This window comes from Arachis hypogaea, chromosome 7 (genome assembly GCF_003086295.3).
Source record: "Arachis hypogaea cultivar Tifrunner chromosome 7, arahy.Tifrunner.gnm2.J5K5, whole genome shotgun sequence".
Lineage (NCBI taxonomy): Eukaryota > Viridiplantae > Streptophyta > Magnoliopsida > Fabales > Fabaceae > Arachis > Arachis hypogaea.
This window is the reverse complement of record NC_092042.1, coordinates 39,353,300-39,360,936: the sequence shown is the minus strand read 5'-3', so window position 1 is coordinate 39,360,936 and position 7,637 is coordinate 39,353,300.

The following is a 7,637-nucleotide window of genomic DNA, read 5'->3' as shown; positions in this document are numbered from 1 at the left end:
GGTAGAGATAGTGAAGACCCTTGAGGATGAAGGAGTAGATAAAGGGAGTTGTCATGGAAAGGTAATCATCAAGGAGTAGTACGATTTTATGCTAAAATAACTGGACAAAGCCGTAATAGTCAAAGAGGAAGTGGTTGAAGACTTAGGAGATGCTGAGCTTCCATGGAAAAGTCTAGTCATAGAACCTCCTTCCAAGATGTTTGATGTTGATGTTGAGGAGGGAGTACAACCTCCAAGGCATGTCATGGTTGAAGACTTGAAAGAGGTTGATCAAGAGATGGAGATTTAAGAAGAAGAAGCACAACCTCCCATGCCCTTGGTAAGTAATGAAGAAGAGACTAGATTGGAAGACAGCTACCAAGAGGAAGAGGTTGATGTTGACGAAGCTTGCAACGAGGTGGAAGAATTCAAAGAAGAGCACAAGGGAGTGGTGATGTGAGCGGAAATTGGCAGATTAAGAATTAATTAGAGAAATGGCGTTGTGAATACAATTCTTAACCGGCAAAAATCCACTTATCAATTTAGAAAAGGGTTGTTACAAATTTTAGAAATAAAATACTGGGAGTATGAGTCCTAGGTCGTCTCCCAACGAGTTGCAGGAAGATGTGTTATTTTATCAAACAGAGGTTTTAAAATGGGTTTTGAATTTGTTGAACAGAAAATTAAATTAGAGAATTTATATGATTTAAATAAAATCTTGACCGGGAGAAGATTAATTGGAAGTTCTATCCTTGTTAGAATTTTATCAAGAGCAATTAATAATTAGTCATTGTTTACATTTAGTTAACCCTCAACGAATGAAGGAAAGTCAAATTAAAAGTCAACTTTTATTCACAAGTCCTAATCCTCTCCCTTGGGAAGGATTAGAGTTAGTGGCTAACAAGCCAACCAACAATGAATCAATTATAATTGAACTCTTGAGTATTCCAACTCAAGGTTCTCCTTTTAATTGACTCCCAATCAAGTTGGGGAACTATTCCATCATCATAAATGTAGACTTCACAAAATCAAAAGGGGAAATAAGAAAAGACATAATAAACAATAATGAAAGAGATTAATTAAAAGTAAAAATAGTTTTGTATTAATAAACTATGAAAATAATCCAATGCCAACTCTGAAAAATTGAGAATATGGAAGAGTAAATGAAAAGTAAATAACAAACTATGATAACCAGTTCCGGAGGTAGACTCTTCTCAAAAGCTAAAGCTAAAAATCTTCACATCCTATTTTATGAATGTCAAAAAGAGAAACCTAGGGGAGGAGTAAAATCATATCTAAAAACTTCAAATTGTGCGGAATGAATTGTTGTTTTTGTCTCTGCATGTTCCCTTGCTCTAATCTGTGTTTCTAGGCCAAAAACTAAGTTGAAATGCGGCCCAAAATCTATGCCAGCGACTTCTGTAATTCTGCAGATCGCGCACGTCACGTGGCTATGTCGTCCACGCGTTCGTGTCACTCAGCGTTTCTTGTACCACGCGTGCGCGTCGTCCATGCACACGCATTGTTCGTGCAGCTTCCAATCCGCGCGGTCGCGTCAGGCACGCGAGCGCGTCACTGTGATTTCTTCCATTTCGCGCGGTCGCGTGAGCCATGCGCCCGCGTGGCTTCTCGCTGGTCATCTCCTCAATTCCTTGTGTTCCTTCCGCTTTTGCACGCTTCCTCTTTATTCCTTACGCCATTCCTGCCTATGAAACCTAAAACACTTAACACATAGATCACGACATCGAATGGTACGAAGGAAAATAAAAATATACAACTAAAAGGTCTTTAGGAAGCAAGTTTTCAATCATAGAATATTTTTAGGAAGGAATTGTAAATACATGCAAATCATATGAATAAGTGGGCGAAGGCTTGATAAAACCACATAATTAAATACAATATGAATCATAAAATAGGGGTTTATCAAGTGGAGCTTACAAGATCACTAGAAACACCTCTCCCAAGACCATCACCACCCAATACAACATTCAAGTGGGTAAGATTCCTATCCTTAACCTTTACTTTCCCACTTGAATATGGGCTACTGAAGACGGATGGTCAACTTAGAGCTCTTTGTGGCTATAAGTGTAAGAGGGAGATGGTTAGTGGTTGGCAACACAATCCTAGGTTCATTGTGGTAGGAAGCTCACGGCTGAATTATCATGGTTGGAAGAATACTAAATTATATGGGTCTAGGAAGCTGTTTGGACGCCTCAGTGAGAATTCGGATTGCCTACCACCCGGTTGGAACAAAGATGGTCAACAAGAAGATGGGTGTGAAAGCAAGGTTTGGGATCCCGAAATTCATCCTGGCAATCAACACTCTTGGGGCCTTGTCACGTACTTGCTTGAAGGCTTTATGCAACTAGTGTGGGATCCCGAAGGCTATTGGAATTTCAAACACTGGTGGGGATTCCTGGATGAGTTCAAGCACAAGCCACCATAACAAAGGACTCAACAAATGTCCAACTTAAGGACTTTAACTAAAAGTGCTAGGTGGGAGACAACCCACCATGGTATATTCTTTCCTTTTTGTTCTTAGCTTTATTTTATTTTATTTTCATTCATGTTCATTCATAATTTTTGTATAGTCATCTGCATTATGCATTCTGCATTTTGCATACTGCATAAAAAAATCCCACACGACGCGCGAGCATCATCGACACATCCGCGTCATAGGCGCCTTGGACATGAGAAGAAAAGAAGCAGAGAGTCACGCAAAAGCGTGGCTGGAGGCGTGCCTTAGGCGCAAGCATGCCCACACGAACGCATCGCTGACGCACCCGCATCATTTTGAAACATAGCCTCCCGACGCGTGCGCATCACCCACGCGCACGCGTGACCCTGCAAAATCGACGTAAAGAGGTATATGGTAGCAAGTTATGATGGAATGGGGCTAGAACCATGCTAGAAGCACCAGCCCTACCACGTGAACGCGTGCCCCATGTGTCCGCATCGTTTTTCAAAGTATGGCTGTTCACGTGATCGCGTCACCCACGCGCACGCGTCACCCTGAATTTTGGCAATATGCGTTTGAGACAGAGAGTTGCACGAACGCGAGGCTGCTCTCGCGCCACTAGCACAAATCAACTCATGCGAGCGCGTGATCCATGCGTCCGTATCACTTGAAAATATCGCCAATCACGCGAACGCGTGACCCACGCATCCGTGTCAGCTGCGCTGCACATCTTATCCAGATCAGCGCCACTTATCGTATCTTTTCTTTTTTAATCCCAATTTCTTCTATCTTTTCTTCTTTCCTCCTTCTTTCTTACTTTCTTCTTCTTCATCTCTTTAACTTCTCATCCCTCCTCACTTCCAATCAATTTTATTTAATTTATTTGCATACTTTCATTCATTATATTTTAATTTTGTGCATATTTTTATTTTCTTTTCTAAAGTTATCGTTTTTACATTGGTGTTACTTGTTCATATTCAGCTGTTATATCTTTGCTGGTATTATTTTGGTGCTTAGTGACTTATTTTCCACTGTTGGGTAATATTATTTAAGTCAATACTCATCTTTTATGATACTTGTATTACTTTTGTATTGACATGAGCTTATACTATCTTGCATTACCCACACTCTTTTCCCCTTTGTTTCAATTCTTGCACTATTGATATGCCATGTGCTTCTACTATTTTTTCACTTGCATATTATAGCTACCATGTAATTGAGACCCTCATTATTTGGCATTAACTCACCCATATTTTATTTGTTTTATATCTTTGTTTCTAGGTTACTTTTCTTCTTTTTCTCTTCTTTCAGGATGGCCACTGGGAAAGGAAAGGAAAAGAACTTCTATATGGGGCAACAGACAAGTCCATCTGCACAATCTTTGGAGAAAAGCATCAGTTGGAATAACCCGTCCACTTGCATATCTTAGCATGCACCGAGGACGGTGCAATCTTTAAGTGTGGGGAGGTCGATACCGACTTCCGTGGGTTAGTACCTTCTTCTCAACACCAATATTTTATTTTCTTTGTTTGTTCATTGTTGCATTTGCATGTTTGATTGCATATTTGTTTGATTTTGTGCATATTTTACCACTTAGTTGAAGTAGTATTTTCTTTTTCAAGAAACTTTTTATAGCATTTCATTAATTTGAATTAAAATTTTTATTAAACTTGTTTGAATAAATATTATTTTGGAACATAGTTTAGAGCTCGAACACACAAAACCAGTTAGATTTTTTAGCCTAATTGATTGGTTGCATCTTATCAACCAATATTTTATTTTTAGTGTGTGTTGTTCTCTCTAAAATTGTGATCTTTGTCTTGCTTAATTCTATATTTCCATTGTTTGATGTATGCATGCACTTATATGATTGAGGCCTTTGTTTCACTAAGCTTACATACCTATATGGCCATACCTTTTCATTATCCCTTGCAAACCAATTTTGTGCCTATTATACCCCTTTGTTCTTTACTTTAACTCATCACTAACTCTAAACGGAAAATAATAATATTCTTAATTTGAATCCTTGGTTAGCTTAGACTAGTGAGAGTGCTCATGAATTAAGTGTGGGGAAAAGTGGATTTGGAAACGTTTGGTTAAAGAATTGGGTGTTATATATCTTTATGAAAATGTGAAAGAAATGTTTAGGATATATTCATACATTCAGTAATTTAATCATATGCATTGAGAAAATTAGAAAAAACATAATAATAATAATAAAATAAAATTAAAAAAAAGAAGAAAAAGAGAAAAAGAAAAGAAAAAAGAGCAAATATTAAAAAGGGGACAAAATGCCCCAAAGTAAATGGTGATAGCAATGCATATGTACTGTACTCAAATCAGGACACATGAATATGTGGAAAACATGGTTAATGGACAGTTAGGTTTTGTATTGTGATTCCATAGATTGTCTTAAGCTAGGTGAAAAGTTTAGGTTAATTAAGGATTCAGATTTTAGTCCACTTGACCAAATCAATCCTACCTTGATCTTAACCCCATTACAACCCTTAAAAGACCTCTTGATATGTGTATTTGTGCATCAAATTTGTGTTGATTGGTAGAGAAAAAGCAAGCCTTAGAAAGCAAGGTTAGTTGAGAATTGAGAGAGTCAAACCTCAAACACTTGAGTGGTTAGAGTGTATACACTTCCAGTGAGGGTTCGATGCTCGATTCTTTGCTCCCGGCTTTCATGAGCTATTTTCTTCTGCAAGTTTACTTGTACTTTATTTTGTGATTTGAATTAGTGAAATCGAGTTCATATTTGTTCTTGAAAGATTTATTTACTTTTTAACCAAGTAGACAAAAATCATATAGTTGCATTTATATATATAGGGTGCATTGCATTGCATTGCATGAGTCTTACATTTCCCAACTCATTTATTTTGTCTCCTTGAGCTTAGCATGAGGACATGCTAATGTTTAAGTGTGGGGAGGTTGATAAACCACTATTTTATGGTTTATATTGTGTTTAATTGAGTGGTTTTATCACGTCTTTACCCACTTATTCATATGATTAGCATGATATAACAATTCCTTCCCAAAGTTGTTCTATGGTTGAAAACCTGCTTCCTAGAGATCTTTTAATTATGTATTTTAATTATCCTTTATACCATTCGATGCCGTGATCCGTGTGTTAAGTGTTTCAGGCTTTATAGGGCAGGAATGGCTCAGATGATGGAAAGGAAGCATGCAAAAGTGGAAGGAATACAAGAAACTGAAGGAATTGCCAAAGCTTTTAGCCTGACCTCTTCGCACTCAAATGGTTATAACTTGAGCTACAAAGATCCAAATGAGACGGTTCTAGTTGCGTTGGAAAGCTAACATCCGGGGCTTTGCAACGATATATAATTTGTCATAGCTGCATGATAAACCACTATTTTATGGTTTATCTTATGCTCAATTGAGTGGTTTTTATCAACTCTTTACTCACTTATTCATACAATTCGCATGTTTTACATTTTCCTTCCTAATTTTGTGCTATGATTGAAAACATACTTCTTTGATCTTATATTTGCTTATTATTAATACTCTCTTATTACCATTAGATGTCTTGATATGTGTGTTAAGTGTTTTTAGATATTATAGGGCAGGAATAGCTTGGAGGATGGAAAGGAAGCATGCAAAAGTGGAAGGAATACAAGAAGTTGAAGAAGTTGTTAAGCTGTCCAGCCTGACCTCTTCGCACTCAAACGGCTATAACTTTAACTATTGAGGTCCAAACGACGCGGTTCTAGTTGCGTTGGAAAGCTAACGTCCAGAGCTTCGATTTGATATATAATATGCCATAGTTGCCCTGACGCTAGGCGACGCGAACGCGTGATCCACGTGGACGCGTCGCATCTGCGAACTTTAATCCGCGCGGCCACGTGGGCGACGCCTCCGCGTCACTTGGCCGCGACCTGTACGGACCAGAAAGCGCTGGAAGTGACTTCTGGGCTGTTTCTGACCCAGTTTTTGGCCCAGAGAACACAGATTAGAGGCTATAAGGTGGGGGAATGCATCCATTCATAATCATGCTATTAATAATTCACTTTTTATTAGTTTAGATATAGTTTTTAGAGAGAGAGGTTCTCTCCTCTCTCTTAGGATTAGGATTAGGATTCCTCTTAAAGGATTTAGAATTTATTATTATTCCAACTTACAATTTTCTTCTGAATTCCAGGTTTAATATTCCCTTTACTTATTTTCCCAATTTAATTTATGAACTCTTTTATATTGAATTTGAATTTATGTTTAAACGTAGTTTGATTGCTTTATTTACATGAATGCTTTTAATTTAATTTAGATATTTTTCCTTTTGGCTTTGGTGGATTAATTGGTGACTCTTGAGTTTTCAAACTCATTGTTGATTGAAAATTGGAATTCTTCAAGAATTGATTCGAGATCCAATAACTCTAACTTTTCCTAAGAAAAGACTGGGACTTGAGGATTCGAATTAATTCATCCACTTGACTTACCTTCATAGTTAGAGGTTAACAAAGTGGGAGAAAAATCTAATTCTCATCACAATTGATAAGGATAACTAGGATAGGACTTCCAGTTCTTATACCTTGCCAAGAGATTTTATTATTGTTAATTTATTTTACTTGTCATTTAAATATGCTTGTGCCCATTGCCCAAACTCCAAAACCCCAATTTACAAACTCATAACAAATAATAAGAGCATACCTCCCTGCAATTTCTTGAGAAGACGACCCGAGGTTTAAATACTCGGTTATCAATTTTAAAGGGATTTGTTACTTGTAACAACCAAAACTTTTGTATGAAGGGATTTCTGTTAGTTTAGAAGCTATATCTACAACGCGAATATTTTTATAAATTATTTACTAGCAAAAATCTTAACGTCAAAATGGCGCCGTTGCCGGGAAATTGCAAACGTGTGCCTTATTATTGGTTATTGTAGATATTTTAAAAAAAATTCAGATTTTTATTTTAAATTTTTTTATCTTATCTTATCCTATTTTTCAAAATTCAATTTTTTTTTAAAAAATCATCTCTTTTTCAAAATATTTTCTTTTTGTTAGTTTTTGTTTTTATTATCTCTCACTACTATGAACTCTCACCCCTTTGGCTATGAGTCTGGTTATAATTATGTTGCAAGAAGAGGAGATTATAATGACAACATGCACCATGGTTGGAACAATCAAAGATGGGAGGAGCCACAAGGATTTGATCAACCCTCATGGCAACAACCACCTCA